Genomic DNA, 20,363 nt, shown 5'->3' with positions numbered 1-20,363 from the left:
TTACACTGGAACTGCTGGACAGCTCCGGGACCTCGCGCGCCCCCTGCCACACAACACGAAGAACCAGGCTCTGGTTCTCCAGGACACGCACATAGCAATAGACAAGGGCACCAGAGCCAACGTGCCTGCCACACCAAAAAGAAGAGATAGATGATCGGTAGGTAGATAAATGGGTGGATGGATGGATGGATGGATGGAAGGAAGGAAAAGAGAAAGGAGAGAAATAAGCAGAAGACAGAGCTTGGTCAAGATAGACGAACTACCCTGTTGTTGATCACACTCAAGCAGGCTCTATCCACCCTTCTCACCATTCTCACTCTGGGACCAAAACAGTGAGGACATCTAAGATCTAATTCTCAACAGGCGAAAATACACTTAAAGTCCATTGTACATAATATTTTTCAACACAGCCCTAAAATTTTGAGGTAAATTTTGAATAATGACATTCAATGCCCATACTGAAAAGTAAGGGTTTCCAAAGGTGATTAAAATGTTAATTGCTCCAAAGATCAATTGAGCATCTTAACTTTCCATCCGAACAAGTAGATTCTGAATTCTTTAACAGGATCCTACACAGCTAGTTGCCAAAATGGAGTCTGAGTCTCCAGCAGAGAAATATGTACTATATTATACTATAATGGGGTGAGGGGGACATTTTTAGCTCTACCGTTGCATTTTTTAAGCAAAAAAATCAGAATCAGGAAACCTTTTCAGTTTAATTTTTAATTATAGCTATCAAAATTTCCACTTAATTCTACTTGGGATTTTGCAAACTTTAAGAAAGAAATATTCCAGTACTTCATGAAATGTTGTATGAAATTTCCTAAATTTGCAAAACAAAATAAAATTAATCTAGTTGAACTAAATTAATTCAAAGGAAATTATTCATCAGGAAATTAAAGGTCTTTCTATAGCTGTACATCCAAAATATTGGATTGTAATAAGTTACATGAAATAAAAGTTACATGAAATATAAAAGCTACATGAAATAAATTTTAAATAATCTCATTATTTAAAATTCTACTGGAAGATAAAATAAGGAGGGAAAGTAAATATACATATATATACATATTTACATGTAGAAGTTCTCCTAACCTACAGATACTCAACCAAATCACAGAATCAGTACTCTTCAATCTCTCTGATGCTCACCTATTACATGCTGAAGTCTGGTGGTTAGTAAGCTTGTCTCTAGTTCCCTCCCACACACAACACATGCACTTATGTTCCTTCCAGAAGAGTGGTATTTTGTCCCCCCAAATTATTGCAGTTTAACCATTAAAATATGACTACAGAAAGAGAGAGAGAGAAAGCTATTTCTATAAAACTAAAGTATAAAGCTTTGGAAAATTGTAAGAAATCTAAGTTATATTAGCTAGGGCCTGGTTATCAACCTGGGCAAGGTTCTCAACTTTAGAGCTTGGACATTTTTGAGGTTGGATACTTCTTTGTTAAGAATTTCCTGTGCTTTGTAGAATAATTAATAGCATCCTGGTTTCTATAACTAAAAGCCAGTATTTTTAATATTCAATTTTATCTATATGTCTTGTAATTATATCTTTTTGTGTAGGTTCTTAAGTTGATGCTCTAGGGAATAAAATATACATACTTAACTTCTCACCATCTATTCTAAAGTCTATATGTTACCATTTCTACATTGGGATATAGAAACTTTACCAACGTATTGGTCCATTTATCCTCATCCAATTATGTTGTGGTTGTCATTTATATTAAATCTGCATACACTGAAACTTCCTTCATAAAATGTTAAAATGGTTGCTTATAGTCATCGTGGTAGAAATCATGATGCCCTTTCCCATCCTCCAAAAATACATGTCCTATTACTAGAACTTGTGAATGTTACCTTACATGGCAAAGGGACTTGAAGAAGGGATTAAGATTTCCATTCAGGTGACTTTAAAATAGGGAGATTACCCTGGATTGTTTGGATGTGGCCAATATAATCACAAGTCCTCATATATGCAAGAGGACAGCAGAAGAGAAGTTTAGAGTAGCATAAAATGAGAAGAATTTGTTTTGCTGTTGCTGCCTCTGATGATGGGAATATATAGAAGGGCTATGAGCCAAGGTATGTGGGTGGGCAGCCTTGAGAAGCTAGAAAGTACAAGAAAAAGGATTCTCCCCTACATCCTTTAGAAAGGAACAGAACACTGCCAATACCCTAATTTTAGCTCACTGGGATCCATTTTAGACTTGTGAACTACAGAACTATAAAATAATATATTTGCGCTGTTTTAATCCCCTAACTTTGTGATCAGCATTCACAGAAAACTAATGTAAATACTAACCACATAATGAAAAGTTCAGTCAAAATGGAAGATTCTACTGACCCTGAGAAGACTCCCTTCTACCATATACATATCACAAAGCCAAATGAAATATTTAATATCATTTTTATTCATAAGAAGAAAGAAAATTCTCAGATGCTATGAGACAAAAGGTAGCTGGAGATTGGCAGGGAAAGGAGTAGCAAATGCAATGATTGGGAGAGGGTAGGACATAGGATTTCAGACGTAATAGTGGATCCAAGACAATGGGGTAGGATTTTAACATCCACACAAGAACTGGAAACAATGAATTATGGGCAAAGCCAGAAGAGGTCAAGATATTACTGGTCCCTCTGATAAAAATAGGAAGCTTTAAAGGATTATACTGTATGTAAAAAGAACCTTTAAAAATTTTGTACATTGGTCTAAGAAGTGACAAAATTGCCTTCCAGCTACACATGACCACAGATAGAAAATAAAGTCATCTATAATAAATGTCAATTCTTAAGCCTTGCCACTTGCAGATACACAGTCCAAAATTACACTCCCACTGGTGTAGGAATTCTACAGTCAGAAATTAGGATAAACCCCACAGAGTCTCCTGAAGAAGAAAATGTAAAACTTCTATTAAGGGACCCTCCACAACCTCTAGCATATAAGAGGAAATTTTCTGATAAGCATAAGATCACAATATAACAATAAGAACAACACTGAAATAAAGTACCATGAGAAACAGCCAGGAGGTACACACACAGAAAAAGAGCATTAGTGTCTCATGAACTCAGAATATTATAAAATTGTGATAGAAAGTACAAAATAAGTATCCATTTGATACTTGTTGAATTGAATAATTCAAATTCAATTGAATAATTCAAATTCAATTCAAATTGAATAATTCAATTTAAATTGAATTAAATGATTAATAATTTTTTGTAAAGAAATACAAAAAATGAAAGAACAGAATTGTATGAAAAGATCAAGAAAATTTCAAAGGAAATAAAATGGAACTTCTGGAAATAAAATATATTTAAAAGCCACTGGCTATAAAAAGCAACAGATAAAACAGAACTGAAAATTAGTGAACAACAACAACAAAAAAACTTAAAACAAAAAATGAGATCTGAGAATGTTATTGAGAATGGGCAAGAATGATGAGAAGATGGAACACATGAAAGAAACACGAATATTAGAATTAGAAGATCCAACACACAACTACTTAGAGATATGGAATAAGAGCCTAGACAGAATGGAAGCAGACAAAGTTATAGGAAATACTTAAGAAACAAGTAAAAAACTTTCAAAAGTTGAAGGATATGAGACTAATTCTGGGTAAGATAGAATAAGCACACTTCACCCTCCTCTCTCCCTCTGAAAGCTATAGAATCTAGACAGAATGCATGGAGTATTTGAGGACTCTGATAATTAAAGAGGAGCAGGCAAATTGAGAAAGAGCAGAGTTTGAAGTACTACCATACTGGCAGCAAGGACTTCTAAGAATAAACCATCATCAGAGTCAGACTGCCTCTGAGTGGTACACAAGAGGATAAATCTGAATATCCCACAAAGTCTTTGAAACCACACCAAAAAAAAAAAAAAAAAGGCTAGTCAAAATTTGAATTTGCAGTCTAAACCCTACTGATTCACTTGTCTGCTTTTAAAAAAAAATGTACTTAACAAGATTCAGAGTCTCATAATTTTAAAATGTTCAGGATATAATCTGAAATTATTTGGCATATAAAAAAAACCAGGGAAACTGCAACTTACATGAGAAAAACACAATCAAAAAATACTGATGCCAAGATGATAGACATTGGAATAATTTTTAAAAGACATTAAAGAAGCTATTATAAAAATGTTCCCAAAAATAAGGGCAAATACTCTTGAGACAAATGAGAAGTGGCAGCAAATAAATATAAGTAAAGATTTTAGAACTGGAAAGCATAATAACTGAATATTTAAAACTCATTAAAATGGGTTAGTACTAGAGATTACAAAGGAAAGAGTGAGTCTGATAGAGCAATTGAAATTATCTAATCTGAACAACAGAGGGAAAAAATTTTAATTAATATAATAGCAGAAATCTGTGAGACAATACCAAAAGAAATTTACACCTTCAGAATCCCAAGAGAAAAGAGTTCAGTCCAAAAAAAATTTCCAGAAATAATGGCTTAACAGCATATCAACAATAGGTAAACTATGGAGAGAACTCAAATGCCCATCAACTGATGAACAGATAAAGAAGATGTGGCATGTCTATATTACGGAATGGAATATCACTCAGCCATCAAAAAGAAAGAAATCTTGCTATTTGCAATGATATGGATGGAACTAGAATGTATTATGCTAAGTGAAATAAGTCAATCAGAGAAAGGCAAATACTACATGATTTCACTCATATGTGGAATTTAAGAAAGAAAACAGATAACATATGGGAAGGGGGGAAAGAAAAAAAGGAGAGGGAAACAAGCCATAAAGGACTCTTAATGATAGGGAACACACTGAGAGTTGATGGAGGGAAATGAGTGGGGGATGAGCTAGATAGGTGAAGGATATTAAAAAAGGCACTAGGTATTGTACGTAAGTGATGAATCACTGAATTCTACTCCTGAAACCACTATTGCACTGTATGTTAACTAAAATTTAATTAAAATTCCAAAAAAAAAGAAAAGAAAAGAAAAAAATGCCTTAAGACTTCTTGAATGTGTCAAAAGACATGAACTTATGGTTTCAAGGAGCTCAGTAAATCCCAAAGAGGATAAATTCAAAGGAACCCATGACCAGCCAGATCATAATCAAACTGCTGAAAACAATAAAAAAGAAAACTATCACAAAGAAAAAAATATTGAAAGCAAACAGAGAAAAAGGACACTTTATTCATAGGGAAGCAACAATTTGAATTAATTCAGATTTATCAGAAACCACAAAGGCCAGATGGAGGGGAAGAGCATTTTTTTCAAAGATTTTATTTATTTATTTGACACAGAGAGAGAGATCACAAGTAGGCAGAGCAGCAGGCAGAGAAAGGGGGGGGGGGGGGGAGCAGGCTCCCCACTAAGCAGAGAGCCTGACTCGGGAATTGGTCCCAGGACCCTGAGATCATGACCTGAGCTGAAGGCAGAGGCTTAACCCAATAAGCCACCCAGGCGCTCCAGGAACAACATTTTTTAAAGTACTCAAAGAATAAAGTCATTCTGGAATTCTGTATCTGATGAATATACCTTCAGAAATAAATATAAAGGAAAAATATTCTCAGATAAAGAAAATTTAAAAGAACTGGTTATTAGCAGACCTATTTTGAAAGAACTGCTACAGGAAGTTCTTCAAACAAGAGAAATGATAACAGAAAGACAACTAACATATCAGAAATGAAGAAATGGCAACAAAAATGGTAAATATCTCAATAAACATAATAGACTGTTCTTCTTTTGAGTCCTATAAAATATGTTTGATGCTTGTATTAGCTTTCTATTGTTGGTATAACAAATTATCACAAACTTAGAAGCTTAAAATAACACAAATATATGATCTTACAGTTCTGTAGGTCATAAATCAGACACTGGTCTCATCGGGCTAAACTCAAAGTGTCAATAAGATTGTATTCCTTTTTGAAGGCTCTGGGAAAACCCTTTTTCAGCTTCTAGAGAGTGTCTGCATTCCCTGGCTCATTGCCCTCCTTCTATGTTCAAAGGCAAGGGAAGCAAGGGCAAAAATGAACTATTGGGATTTCATCAAGATCAAAAGCTTCTACACAGCAAAGGAAACAGTTAACAAAATCAAAAGACAACTGACAGAATGGGAGAAGATATTTGCAAATGACATATCAGATAAAGGACTAGTGTCCAAAATCTATAAAGAACTTAGCAAACTCAACACCCAAAGAACAAATAATCCAATCAAGAAATGGGCAGAGGACATGAACAGACATTTCTGCAAAGAAGACATCCAGATGGCGAACAGACACATGAAAAAGTGTTCCATATCACTTGGCATCAGGGAAATACAAATCAAAACCACAATGAGATATCACCTCATACCAGTCAGAATGGCTAAAATCAACAAGTCAGGAAATGACAGATGCTGGCGAGGATGCGGAGAAAGGGGAACCCTCCTACACTGTTGGTGGGAATGCAAGCTGGTGCAACCACTCTGGAAAACAGTTTGGAGGCTCCTCAAAATGTTGAAAATAGAACTGCCCTATGACCCAGCAATTGCACTACTGGGTATTTACCCTAAAGATACAAACGTAGTGATCCGAAGGGGCACGTGCACCCGAATGTTTATAGCAGCAATGTCCACAATACCCAAACTATGGAAAGAACCTAGATGTCCATCAACAGATGAATGGATCAAGAAGATGTGGTATATATACACAATGGAATACTATGCAGCCATCAAAAGAAACGAAATCTTGCCATTTGTGACAACATGGATGGAACTAGAGCGTATCATGCTTAGCGAAATAAGTCAAGCGGAGAAAGACAACTATCACATGATCTACCTGATATGAGGAAGTGGTGATGCAACATAGGGGCTTAAGTGGGTAGGAGAAGAATAAATGAAACAAGATGGGATTGGGAGGGAGACAAACCATAAGTGACTCTTAATCTCCCAAAACAAACTGAAGGTTGCTGGGAGGAGGGGTGTTGGGAGAAGGGGGGGTGGGGTTATGGACATTGGGGAGGGTATGTGTTTTGGTGAGTGCTGTGAAGTGTGTAAACCTGGCGATTCACAGACCTGTACCCCTGGGGATAAAAATATATGTTTATAAAAAATTAAAAATTTAAAAAAATAGAAGGGAATTTGTTCAGTTTAATAAAGGACATTTAAAAATATTCTGCCTTAACAACAAAACACCACTGGAGTTTCCAATCAATGAAATGAGCCAAGAAAAAGTAAAAACCATCCAGGTTGGAAACAAAGAGATAATTTTTTTGGAGACTTTATTTATTTATTTGACAGAGTGGGGTTGAGAGAGGGAATACAAACAGAGAAAGTCGAAGAAGAAGAAGCAGGCTCCTGTTGAGCAGGGAGCCCGATGCAGGGCTCGATCCCAGAACCCCAGGATCATGACCAGAGCCAAAGGCAGATGCTTAACAACTGAGTCACCCAGACACCCCAAGATAATAATTTTTTCCCTAGACATTTTGGTCATGTACATTTAAAAATCCCCAAAGCATCTTTGAAAAACCCATTAGAACTAGTAAGTGAGTTTAGCAATGTTAAAGAATATGAGGTCAACATACAGAAATAAATTATATGTAATATGTTTGCAAGGAATCCCTGAAAATGTAAATAAAAAACAATACCATTTATAATAGCATTAAAAGAAATAATGCATATAGAGAACTCTAACTATAGAGAAGATTTAACACTGGGAATTACAGAACATTGCTGAGTGAAATTAAAGACCTAAACGGATGAAAAGATTCATCATGGTAATCAATAAGAAGATTTAATGTTACGGTATAAATTATATTCATATAGATCTAAAAATTTAAGACAATCCCACTCAAAATCCCAGTAATCTACTTGGTAGCAATTGAGAAGCTGATTCTAAAATTTATATGGAAAGGCAAAGAAAACAGAAAAGCCAAAAATAATTGAAAAACAGAAAAACTAGAGGATTAATGCCATCTGACTTTAAGAATATACTAGAAGATATATCATAGATCAAGACTATGTTAGGGGCGCCTGGGTGGCTCAGTGGGTTAAGCCGCTGCCTTCGGCTCGGGTCAGGGTCTCGGGGTCCTGGGATCGAGTCCCGCATCTGGCTCTCTGCTCGGCAGGGAGCCTGCTTCCTCCTCTCTCTCTGCCTGCCTCTCTGCCTACTTGTGATCTCTCTCTGTCAAATAAATAAAATTTTGAAAAAAAAAAAAAAGACTATGTTATTAGGATGAGGAAACCCTAATAAAAATTAATGGAATAAACAAAAGAGTATAGGAATAGACTCACAAGTATGCTTAACTGATTTTTTATGAAGGCACAGATATTTCAATGAATAATTGATACCTTTTTAAGATTCTAATTCCAGTATAACTTACGTTATATTAATTTCTTTTTTAATTTAAATTTAAATTAGTTAACATATAGTGTAGTATTGGTTTCAGGAGTAGAATTTAGTGATTCATTACATATATAATACCTGGTGTTCATTTCTACAAGTCCCCTCCTTAATGCCCATCACCCATTTAGCACATTTTTCCCAACTTCCTCCCCTCTAGCAACCTTCAGTTTGTTCTCTGTAGTTAAGAGCCTTTTATGGTTTCCCTCCCTCTCTATTTTTTATCTTATTTTATTTCTCCTTCCCTTCCCCTATGTTCATCTGTTTTGTTTCTGGAAGTCCACATACGAGTGAAATTATATATTTGTCTTTCTTTGACTAACATTTCATTTAGTATAATACACTCCAGTTCCAGCCACTTCGTTCCACATGTCAAGATTTCGTTCTTCTTGATGGCTGATTAATATTTCCTTGTGTAGACACTTCTTCTTTATCCATTCATGAATCAATGGACATTTGGGCTCTTTCTATAATTTGGCTATTGTTGATAGTACTGCTATAAATATTGGCATGTATGTGCCCTCTTCAAATCAGCACTTTTGTATCCACTGGATAAATGCCTAGCAGTGCAATATGTGGATGGAAGGGTAGCTCTATTCTTAACTTCTTCAGGAACCTCCATGCTTTTTCCAGAGTGGCTGTACCACTTTGCCCTCCCACAAACAAAGCAAAAAACTTCCCCTTTGTCCACAACCTCACCAACATCTGTTGTTCTCTGAGTTGTTCATTTTAGCCATTCTGACAGGTGTGAGGTGGTATTTCACTGTGGTTTTGATATGTACTTCCCTGATGATGAATGATGTTGAATATTTCTTCATGTGTCTGTTAGCCATTTGTATGTCTTCTTTGGAGAAAAGTTTGTTCATGTCTTCTGCCCATTTCTTAACTGGATTATTTACTTTGGGGTGTTAATTTGATGAATTCTTTATAGACTCTGGACACTAGCCCTTTATCATATATGTCATTTGCAAATACCTTCTTTCATTCTGTAGGCTACCTTTCAGTATTATTGATTGTTTCCTTAGCTGTGCAGAAGCTTTTTATCTTGATGAAGTCCCAATAGTTCATTTTTGCTTTTGTTTCCTTTGCCTCCAGAGACACATCTAGTAAGAAGTTGCTGTAGCTGAGGTCAGAGGTTGCTGCTTATTTTCTCCTCTAGGATTTTGGTGGGTTCCTGTCTCACATTTAGGTCTTTTATTCATTTTGAATTTATTTTTGTGTATGGTGTAAGAAAGTGGTCCAGTTTCATTCTGCAAGTCACTGTCCAGTTTTCCCAACACCATTTGTTGAAGAGACTTTCTTTTTTTCCACCTGATATTCTTTGCTGCTTTGTCAAAGATTAGTTGACCATATATTTGTGGGTCCATTTCTGGGTTCTTTATTCTGTTCCATTAATCTATGCATCTGTTTTTGTGCCAGTACCTATCATCTTGATGATTACAGCTTTGTAATAGAGCTTGAAGTCTGGAATAGTGATGCCTACTACTTTGTTTATCTTTTTAAAAATTGCTTTGGTTATTTGGGGTCTTTGGTGATTCCATATGAATTTTAGAATTGGTTCTTCTAGTTATGTGAAAAATGCTGGTGCTATTTTGAACAGGCTTGCATTGTATGTGTGGATTGCTCTGGCACTGACATTTTAACAATATTCGTTCTTCCAATCCATGAGCATGGAATGTTTTTCCATTTCTTTGTGTCTTCCTCAATTTCTTTCATAAGTGTTCTACAGTTTTCAGAACTACAGATCTTTTACCTCTTTTGGTCAGGTATATCTCTAGGTATCAAATGGTTTTTGTGTGATTGTAAATGGGATCAATTCCTTAAATTCTCTTTCTGTTCCTTCATTATTCATATAGAAATGCAACAGATTCCTGCATGTTGATTTTACATCCAGCAACTTTGTTATAATCATGTATCAGTTCTAGCAATTTTTGGTGGAGTCTCTCAAGATCTCTTCGTAGAGCATCATGTCTTCTGGGAAGAGTGTAAGCTTGACTTCTTCCTTGTTGATTTGGATGCCTATTACTTCTTTTGGTTGTGTGATTACTGAGGCCAGGACTTCCAGTATTATGTTGTTGAACCACAGTAGTGGGAGTGGACATCCCTGTCCTATTTCTGAGCTTAGAGGAAAAGATCTCAGTTTTTACCTATTGGGGATGATTATTAGCTGTGGGTCTTTTGCATATGGCCTTTATGATGTTGAGGTATATCCCTTCTATCTGTACTTTCTTGAGGGTTTTTATCCAGAAAGTATGCTACATTTTGTCAAATATTTTTTCAATTATTGAGAGGATCATATGGTTCTTATGCTTTCTTTTATTAAAATGGTGTATCATGTTGATTGATTGCATACATTGAACCAATCTTGCAGTCTGGGAATAAATCTCACTTGGTTGTGATGAATAATAATTTTAATATATTTAATATATAAATATATAACATATTTAATATATTTTTAGTATAAATATAAATACTTTTAATATATTTAATATATAATTAATAATACTTTTAATATATTATTGGATCCAATAAGCTAATACCTTGTTGAGAATTTCTGTATCCATGTTCATTAGGGATATTCGCCTATAATTCTCCTTTTTAGTGAAGTCTTGTCTGGTTTTGGGGATCAAGGTAATTCTGGGCTCATAGAATGGGTTTGGAAGTTTCCATTCCCCTTCTATTTTTTGGAACAGTTTCAGAAGAACATGCATTAATTCTGCTTTAAATGCTTGGTAGAATTCCCATGGGAAGCCATCTGGACTCTTAAATGTTGGGAGGTTTTTGACTACTGATTCAATTTCTTTGCTGTTCAGATTTCTTATTTCTTCTTGTTTCAGTTTTGGTAGTTTGTATGTTTCTAGGAATTTATCTGTTTCTTCCAGATTGCCTAATTTGTTGGCAGACAATTGCTCATAATATTCTCTCATAATTGTATTTCTGTAGTGTTGGTTGTGATCTCTCCTCTTTCACGCAAGATTTTATTTATTTGGGTCCTTTCTCTTTTCTTTTTGATCAGTTTGGCCAAGGGTTTATCAATCTTATTAATTCTTTCAAAGAGCAAGCTCCTAGTTTTGTTGATCTGTTCTACTGGGGTGTTTTGTATTTCTATATCATTGATTTTTGCTCTAATCTTTATTATTTCCCTCCTTCCGTTGGTTTTAGGCTTATTTTCTGTTCTTTTTCCAGTTCCTTTAGGTGTAAGATTAGGTTGTATATTTGAGACTTTCTTGCTTCTTGAGGAAGGCCTATATTGCTATATACTTACCTCTTATGACCACCTTTGCTGCATCCCAAACATTTTGGACCACTGCGTTTCACTTTCATTTGATTCCATGTACTTTTTAAATATCTTCTTTAATTTCCAGGTTAACTCACCCATTATTTTTTTTATATATTTTATTTATTGATTTTTCAGAGAGAGAAAGGGCACAAGGGGTGGGGGAACAGCAGACAGAGGGAGAAGCAAGCTCCCTGCTGAGCAAGGAGCCCATGTGGGACTCAATCCCAGGACCCTGGTATTTGACCTGAGCTGAAAGCTCAGGTTCCCATTTAACAGACTGAGCCACCCAGAAATCCCAACCCATTCATTCTTTAATAGGATGTTCTTTGCTCTCTGTGTATTTGTGGTCTTTCCAAATTTTTTCTTGTGGTTGACTTCAAGTTTCATGGTATTGTGGTTTGAAAATATGCATGGTGTGATCTCGATCTTTTTGCACTTGTTGAAGCCTGATTTGTGACCCAGTATGCAATCTATTCTGGAGAATGTTTCATGTGCATGCAAAAACAGTGTGTATTCTTATGCTTTAGGATGAAATGCTCTGAATACATCTGTTAAGTCCATCTGGTACAGTGTGTCATCAAAGCCCTTGTTTCCTTGTTGATCTGCTTATAAGTTCTGTCCATTGCTGTGAGTGGGGTGTTAAAGTCCCCTACTATTATTGTATTATTATCTATGAGGGGTTTTTTTTTATTTGTTATTAATTGATTTTTACATGTGGCTGCTCTGAAGCTGGGGGCATAAATATTTACAATTGTTAGATCTTCTTGTTGGTTAAACCCATTTAATTTTAATATTAAGGGCCCTTCTTCATCTCTTTTTATAGCCTTTGGCTTAAACTCTGGTTTATCTGATATAAATATGGTTACTCCAGCTTTCTTTTGATGTCCATTAGCATGATAGATGGTTCTCCACCCCCTTACTTTCAATATGGAAAAACCCAATCAGTCTTTGGGTTTAAAATGAGTCTCTTGTAAGCAGTATACCAATGGGTCTTCTTTTTTTTAATCCATTCTGACACTCTGTCTTTATGAGTCCTTTCACATTCAGAGTAATTATTGATAGAGATGAATTTAGTGCCATTGTATTACCTAAAAAGTTACTGTTCCTATAGATTGTCTCTGTTCCTTTCTAGCTTTTGTTGCTTTTGCTCTCTCTTTCCCGTGCAAAGGGCTCCCTTTAATATTTCCTGCAGCGCTGGTTTAGTATTCACAAACTCCTTTAGTTTTTGCTTGTTTTGGAAACTCTTTATCTCTCCTTCTATTCGGAATGACAGCCTTGCTGGAAAAAGTATTCTTGCATGCATGTTTTTCTCATTTAGCACATTGAATATATCATGCTACTCCTACTGGCCTATCGAGTTTCTACAGACAGGTCTGCTGATAGCCCTCTGTGTCTACTCTTACAGGTTAAGGGCCTTTGTCCCTAGCTGCTTTCAGAATTCTCTCCTTATCTTTGTTATTTTGCAAGTTTCACTATGATATGTTTTGTTTTTGACTTATTTTGTTGATTTTGAGGGCGAATTCTCTGCCCCTCTTGGACTTGAATGTCTGTTTCCTTTCCCAGATTAGGGAAGTCCTCAACTATAATTTGTCTAAATAAACCTTCTGTCCCTTTTCCTGCTTTTCTTCTGGGACTCCTATGATATCGATAATATTGCTCTATGTGGAATCTTTGATCTCGCTAAGTCTATATTCATGATCTAACAGTTTTTCTTTCCCTATTCTTTTCACCTTATTTTCCATAATTTTATCTTCTATATCACCTATTCTCTCCTCTGCTTCTTCCATTCTCCTTGTGATTACACCTAGTTGTTTTTACATCTCAACTGTACCATTTTTTATTTCAGCCTGACTAGTTTTTAGGTCTTTTAACTCTGCAGCCAGGGTTTCTCTGGTGTCTTCCATCCTTCTTTGAAGCCCAGCTAGTATTCTTATGACTATTGTTCTAAATTCTTGTTCAGATATATTGCTTATATCTGCTTGGAGCAAATCACTGGCTGTGATTTCTTAATCTTTCTTTTGGGAAGAATGCCTCCATCTTGTCATTATGTCTAGGTTTCTGACTTTTGCATATTATGGAGGTTTGTTATTTTTCCTGTTCCTGAGAGTAATACTATATTAAGTGGTCATACTGTCCAGGACCTGGTGTTTCAAGAAGTGTTTCTGGTGTATGATTGTATGCCCTCTGCTGTTGTGTTTTCACTACTCTTTCCCATAGCACAGTCCTCTACAGAGTTCCTCCTTGCTTGCAGTGGGGAGCGTTGGACTTTTAACTAGGTGTGCTTTGATTTAAGATAAGCCTGATTTAAAAAAAAAAAAAAAAAAAGGCAAGGCTGATCCAAGGAAAAGGAACCAAAAAGTAAACAAAAAGACAAAAAGTGGTGCCTGGGTGGCTCAGTCATTGGGTGTCTGCCTTCGGCTTGAGTCATGATCTCAGGGTCCTGGGACTGATCCCCACATCAGGCTCCCTGCTCAGCAGGGAATCTACATCTCCTTCTCCCACTCCCCCTGCTTGTGTTCCCTCTCTGGCTGTCTCTCTGTGTCAAATAAATAAAATCTTTAAAAAATTTTTTAAAAAGACAAATAAAAAACTATAAGCCTGATTCCAAAGAAAAAGATAGAAGGAAAAAGGAATAGCAAAAGAAAGAAGAAGAAGAAGAAGAAGAAGAAGAAGAAGAAGAAGAAGAAGAAAGAAGAGTGATCCAAAAAATGAGAAAAGGAAACAAACCAACCATCAAATGAAAAAAAAAAAAAAACCAAAACTCTATAAGTCTGATACCAAAAAAATAAATAAATAAAATGAATATCTATATACCTATATATCTATATCTATCTATCTATCTATATATATAAAAGTTAAAAGTTAAAAATTTTTTTTAAATTAAAGAAAAAGAAAAAAGAAAGCCTGGTCCTATTTGCACTGGAACTGAAGCTGACACTTTGGAGTACTCTGGGATAAGCAGACTTGATACATGCAGGGGGCCTGTTAGCTCAGTCTGACCTGCCCTTGTAAAAATGACCCTGCTGGCTGCTGGGGGCGGGGTTTGTTGTAAGTGACTCCAGCCTCCACTGAAGGCACTGTGTTTCTCTTCCAAGTCTGACTGTGCTGATAGGCAGGGGAGTGGAAGATGGCATCATCCTGCTTCTCATCTCTGGGTAGGGGACTTTCCTGCCACGGCTGTTTAGAAGGCCCTCACAGTAAAGCAAACAAGCTCCTTTCCTGTGTCCCAGGCATGCTCTCAACCTATCTGTGTCTGGACCAACAGTACTCTGGTGCCACAGATCTCACTGTGCTTTATCTCTGGCCGGCAGCTAGATTCAAAACTCCAAATCTTAAAGGGCCTGGTACAATGAGGATCTATTCCCCTTCCCCAGAGGAGAGCCTCGAGGTGCACCCAGCACTGTTCTGTCCCAGAAAAGCAGTCCCACAGTGGCTGGAGTCTACTGAGACATACAACGAAAAGCTGCGACCAGGTTATCTGCCCTCCTTGTGCGTCCGTGTCCCCTGTTGTTGAATGGCTGCTCAGTGGAGCCTGGCATGCCTTTTGTCCTTGGAGAGGCAACATACCCTCTTCCAAATGTACTTGTTCTCTTCCATTTCATCTCAGGGGATCCCCACACTGGGGCATACTGTGCAAACCCCACGCACTGCTCTCTCTCCTGCTCTTTCCCTTTCTCCTTGACTTTCCTTCACAAAATGTGCTCACTCCCCTTCCCAGCACCACGGCTTTCCTCTCCCAATATTCATATCTCCTAACGTTGTGCATCTGCCACATTTTCTGCCTCCAATTGTGCAGCTTGTTTTCATAATCCTCAGATTGATTTCCTAGTTGTTCAAAATGATTTAATGTTGATCTAGCTCTGTCCGAGGGATGAGGCAAGCTCAGACTCCCCTTACTACCCTGCCGACTTAACTTCTCCCCCATATTAGTTTTAAGTGTACAGTATAGTGATTCTACAATTCTATATATTACTCAGTATTCAACAGAAGTGTACTCTTAATTCCCATCACCTATTTCACTCATTACCCTACCCACCAGCCCTCTGGTAACCATCAGTTTGTTCTCTATAGTTAAGAGTTTGTTTTTTGGTTTTTCTCTTTTTTTTTTTTTCTTTGTTCATTTTTTTCTCAAATTATATGTATGAGTGATATCATATGGTATTTGTCTTTCTCTGGCTAACTTATTTCACTTAGCATTATAGGCTCTAAATCCATCCGTGTTGTTGCAAATGGCAAGATTTCATTCTCTTTTATGTCCAAGTAATATTCCATTGTATAAATATATATATACATATGTGTGTGTGTGTGTATTCCACATCTTCTTTATCTATTCATCTAGAAAAATGATATTTTTTAAAAGTTTTCTTATTTAAGTAATCTCTATACCCAACAAGGAGCTCAAACTCACAACCCCAAGATCAAGAGTTACATGCTCTTCAGACTGAGCCAGCCAGGCACCCTGAAAAATGATCATTTTTAAACAATAATACTTAAACAACTGAACATCCATATGGAAAGAAAGCAAAGAAGATGAGGGAGGGAAAAAAATGAGGGAGGAAGTAAGGGACAGAGAGAATCCTTATTCATATGTACTTATCTTGCACCATATTTAAGAATTAACCTGAAATGGATCATAAGGTAAGGGTTTTATAGTTTTAGAGGAAAACATAGGTGAAAATCTTTCTGACTTGGGTGACACAGAAGTTTCTTTTTTTTTTTTTAAGATTTTATTTATTTATTTGACAGACAGAGATCACAAGCAGGCAGACAGGCAGGCAGAGGGGAGGGGGAAGCAGACTCCCCGCTGAGCAGAGAGCCCCATGCGGGGCTCGATCCCAGGACCCTGAGATCATGACTTGAGCCGAAGGCAGAGGCCTTAACCCACTGAGCCACCCAGGCACCCCTAGGCAAAAGTTTCTTAAGAAGGGCACCAAAAAAGCACAAAAATTAATAGAAAAAAACCTGATAACTGATACTTCAAAATTAAAAACTAGATTTTTAGAAGACAAGAAAATTTTAAAAAATAAAGGAGAAAATATTTGCAATAAAGGAGTTGTATTGAGATTATATAAAGAACTCTTATACTTCAGTGAGACAAAAAAAAAAAAATCAGTTAAAAAGAAAACAAGGAAAATATTTAAATAGACACTTTGCCAAAAAGAGATACATAGATGGCAAAAAAGTACATGAAAAAAAAACCACAGTGGCCGCACCACCTGGCTGGCTCAGTGGGTTGAGCATCTGACTCTTGGTTTAGGCCCACGTCACGATCTCTTGATCATGAGATCAAACCCCACAACAGACTCTGCACCGAATCTGCTTGAGACTGTCTCCCTTTCCCTCTCCCTCTGCCCTCCCCCTGCTCACGCTCTCTTTCTCTTTCTCTCTCCAAAATAAATACATTTTAAAAAAACTCACAGTGAGATACAGACTTATTAGAATGGCTAAAATTAAAAAGGCTGACAGTTCCACATGCCAGTAAGATGCAAAGTGACATGAGTTCTCATTTTTGCTGGAGGGAATCAAAATGGCACAGGTCCTTCGGAAAGCTGTTGAGAAGCTTCTTATAAAGTGAAATATTAAAGTGAAATATTCGCTCCTAGGTATTTGTTCTGGAAAAATAAAAACAGATTGTCTCCAAAAGACCCATTTCTGAATGTTTACAGTAGCTTTGTTTATTTTAAACAAATGTAGAAACAGCCCAAATGTCTACAGATGAAAAATGGGTACATGAATTGTGATAAATTCCTGCAATGGAACACTGCTTAGCAGTGTAGCACATTGAACTACTAATAATGTGACAATATGCTCCTTTCACATGCTGTCACAAAGCCTCGGATGATGATAGAGCTATTCTGGACTCATTTCTTGTTCTTTTCATCATACATTAACAGTCATCAGAGTATCTTGGTTTCTATTCCGGGCTCAAGGCAGAGCAGCTCAGATTATTTAACCAACCACACACTCAGACATCCTCCTTAGCCCACACCTAACTTGAAAGACCTAACCTTTCAAGATCTTATTTGTGAGGTTTTACTGAAACAATAGGACCAAAGAAAATAACAAAATGATTCTGAAAGTAGAACTGGACTAAGCGGGGTACAAAGATAAAGGGAGATTGATAACAATAAACAGCAAAAAGAAAAAGTATAAAAGCAAAACGATTAGAAGAGAGAAGCAATATCTCAAAAGGGGAATGGTATGAAAAAACAAATGTTAAGTAGGAAAAGAGAATTTATATAGCCAAGGTGCCTTTCCTTCCAAAGCACACTCTAACTCACTTGTGACAGTGGAAGGTAAAAGAGATGCCCACTGGGGACATGAGAGGAGGTTAGCTTTCAGTCAACATTCTTTATATTCTCTACACACTTTGAACTACTCACACCTCAACTGAAACTCTCTAAGAAAAATAAGACAAGTGTTGTTTCAAATAGTTCTAGAGACAGCATGGTGAAATATACAAGCTTGGAACTTGCTCAGGAGCTCTGGGTCAAGGCTTTGTCCCACTTCTTTCCTGAGCTAACCACAACCTCCCTGCCCCAGTTATCAGGATAGCATAACTAATGCCTATCTAGCCCAGCGCTGGGGAGGGTCAAGTCCACTTCAAAAATTGCTACATAGTAAATAAATCCTAGTTCGTCCTGTTGTCGTCCTATGAAACTATGCCATACCAGGGTTAGCCTGTTTCTGTCATTACCCTTAGTTATTCAGTTACCATATGCAAAATAATGCTAATTAAAATTAGACCACAGAAATAACCATGGAAAGGAAAACAGGAAATGTGAATATGGTTAACTAAATAGCACTGGTAGTTTGTGAGCCTTGTTTACAATATGTGGGTAGTGTTCTGAGCCCAGCACTGACTTACTGGCTTATCAAATGCTATCAGTCTCCAAGAGCTATGAGTCATTGGTTTAAAAACGTATCCCACCACACAGCCCTTATTTTTCAATGCCAATGGACAAGCAGAGTGAGTACTGGCTGCCTTTGCCAAGACACTGCAATACTTAATGTTCATCTAAACAGAATGAAGCCTCCATGTGGACCCAGCCAGTCTGCGGCTTCTGGCGTTACTTACAGTTTTCTATTAAAAGACAGGGCTTTGTCGAGCATTAAGGGACAAAGTAACCCTCCCCAGAAGGGCTAAAGGCCAGCATATTCTTAATGACACCAGTTTAATTTATATCAGATTTCTCCCTTCACCCACAACCAGAAATGGTACAAATAGAAGTCTTTAAAAATTCCATTTTCAAAGGAAGATTTTATTTGATTCTGTCACTTGCTATCATCAAAAACCATTCCTTTTTTTCCCCCCAACAAAGGCCCACCCATGCAGCCCATACCTTAAAGAAAACTTATTAAATTCAGGCCTCAAGACATAAATAATTCAAAATCTTTCCTGACTCATCACATAATTCTTGCTAGTTCTTAGCGACTGACATTGGAATCTTCTTTTTTGACGAACATGTACTTGCTAGATGGAAGAAAGTCCAGACCAAGTTTCCCAAACACATGGCTTGAGAGCAAAGATAAGTTTATGTGAGTATCTTCAGAATCTGGCAGGGACCCAGGATCAGCCTGAGCTCAGCCAAAGTATCTATGCACACATAGCATCTTCTGACAGGAAGAAATGCCTCAAGACTTCTGTTACCATGCCAGGGCCAGCCTCTATTTCCAGCTTTACTCTCTCGCCCAAAGGCTGGAGCTGAGAATGCAAACCGAAGACAGAGCTGCTGAGTGAGCAGGAAAATAAATGTGCGAGTAGGTGCTGGGGTCCTGGGGCCATCCTTCTCCCTTCCCCATGCAGGCTGACTCTTCACATTCACAGCGCTAAGGGGGTTGGGCTGGGAAGACGGGCCCTCACTTCCAACCACAGCAGAAGAAAGCTTGAAAAGTTCTCAGGTTGCACACTAAGGCAGAGGCAAGGTGAGTGATTTGTTCAAAATCACACAACTCATTAATTTCAAAGCTAGCTCGTAAGACTCATTGTCTTAAATTTATTCATTTACTCCACAGGTCTTTGTAGAGATCCACGATGGGATGAGTACCATGCTCTGTGCCCCAGATCAGCAAATCTCAGCCAGGGTCCAGGTACACTTGGCAAAAGAGCCCTTATGAACCGCTCCAGACTAATCTAAAAATACAACTGCCGGGGTGTTTGGGGGTTTAGTCAGGAGAGCATGTGACTCTTGATCTCAGGGTTGTGAGTTCAAGCTCCACGTTGGGCCTAGAGCCTACTTAAAAAATAAAGAGGCTGCCTGGGTGGCTCAGTCAGTTAAGTGTCTGCCTTGGGCTCAAGTCATGATCCCACGGTCCTGGGATCGAGCCCCGCATTGGGTTCCCTGCTCAGTGAGGGGGCCTGCTTCTCCCTCTCCCTCTGCCGCTTCCACTGCTAGTGCTTTCCTATTTGCTCGGTCTGTCAAATAAATAAATAAAACCTCGAAAAAAAAATTAATTAATTAATTAATATGATTTTAAAGAACAGAAATGTAACTACTGTCTTTAGATCTTCCAAGAATGATGCACCATCCCCTGGACTTTCACAAACAGCTAAATGAAATGTTACCCAGGCCCAGCCTATACCTCTCTGACAAAATCTTTCTTTCCCCCACTCACTCTCTCCAACACCCCTTCGGTGCTCCTGGAAACAGCCCAGCATGTTCTTGCCTCAGGAATATCACTTATCCAGTTTTCTCAGCCTGGAATACACTTCTCCCACACAGCTGCTTTCCTT

The 20,363-nt window shown here is 37.4% G+C and overlaps 1 protein-coding gene across 2 annotated transcripts in view; it reads right to left on the bottom strand.

Annotated features, from left to right (window-relative positions):
• The window catches only part of NELL2 (neural EGFL like 2), a 420,543-nt gene that overhangs the window by 353,225 nt on the left and 46,955 nt on the right, over window positions 1-20,363 (bottom strand). The window lies entirely within an intron of this gene.

The sequence above is a fragment of the Mustela lutreola genome, chromosome 8, assembly GCF_030435805.1.
Source record: "Mustela lutreola isolate mMusLut2 chromosome 8, mMusLut2.pri, whole genome shotgun sequence".
NCBI classification, from domain to species: domain Eukaryota; kingdom Metazoa; phylum Chordata; class Mammalia; order Carnivora; family Mustelidae; genus Mustela; species Mustela lutreola.
Note: the sequence above shows the minus strand (reverse complement) of the source record. Positions and strands in the feature narration are given on the sequence as shown.